The sequence below is a fragment of the Hesperophylax consimilis genome, chromosome 3 (genome assembly GCF_061612785.1).
Source record: "Hesperophylax consimilis isolate HC1 chromosome 3, BYU_Hcon_1.0, whole genome shotgun sequence".
NCBI lineage: Eukaryota > Metazoa > Arthropoda > Insecta > Trichoptera > Limnephilidae > Hesperophylax > Hesperophylax consimilis.
Window position 1 is genome coordinate 5,789,789 of NC_142838.1, and position 909 is coordinate 5,790,697.

A 909-nucleotide genomic window follows, 5' to 3' on the forward strand; every position below is an offset into this window, starting at 1 on the left:
CATCAAAAGTACATCTACGGCAGCCATAGCCACTGTGGTGAGAGCACAGAGGATATGGCTGAAGGAAGAAACAAAGGAGTGCTGTCGGAAACGGGACACATTGCTTCACTACATTTGAAATAGTATAAAAACGTCGTCTCAATGTGGACTAACCACAGTTTGAAAATGGCCTTGTAAGCCGAAACAGCTTTCACAATAATAAAAAACTAAAACACTTGCAGAACTTAATAATAATATTATCAAATTTAATCTAAATTAAATTTATAGAAAAAAAAAAAAAAAAAAAAAAAATCATTTATTTTTCGGAATAACATTTTTATTTTATTGATTAAAACCTTAAATTTTTATTTTTAAATATTGAAGACAATATAAGTGATTTCTAAACAAAAATCTGAAACAGAAAAATCAGAAAAGGAAACGTCACATCTGGGACTCGAACCCAGGACCCTTGTCTTACCGGGACAGTGCTCTACCAACTGAGCTAATGGGACCCTATTCTTATTATTTTCGTTTAGAAATCACTAATATTGTCTTCAATATTTAAATATTACAATTTGAGGTTTTACTCAATAAAAAAAAGTTATTCCGTAAAATAAATATTCATTCTAGACTTGCAGAAAAGTCAACAAATGTCGCACATTAAAAATAAAAAAATAAGATAGGTTTATCTAAAAAGACGCTCTCTGGATTGCATTTAGTTCGGGTTGAATCTTGCAATCATACATAAAGATAGTTGCCAATAAAAATGTGCGGTGAAAAAATGAAGACAATGTTAGTAGTTCTTATTCGAAGTATGATACAGTTAAAAGTGACCGATGGGAATAGGGTCCCATTAGCTCAGTTGGTAGAGCACTGTCCCGGTAAGACAAGGGTCCTGGGTTCGAGTCCCAGATGTGACCGTTTCCTTTT

General features: G+C 32.9%; 1 non-coding gene across 1 annotated transcript; it reads right to left on the bottom strand.

Moving 5' to 3' along the window:
• Positions 1 to 418: 418 nt before the first annotated feature.
• On the bottom strand, positions 419 to 491 carry TRNAT-GGU (transfer RNA threonine (anticodon GGU)). The gene has a single exon. It is a non-coding gene; the product is annotated as a tRNA-Thr (tRNA).
• Between the last annotated feature and the right edge of the window lie 418 nt (positions 492 to 909).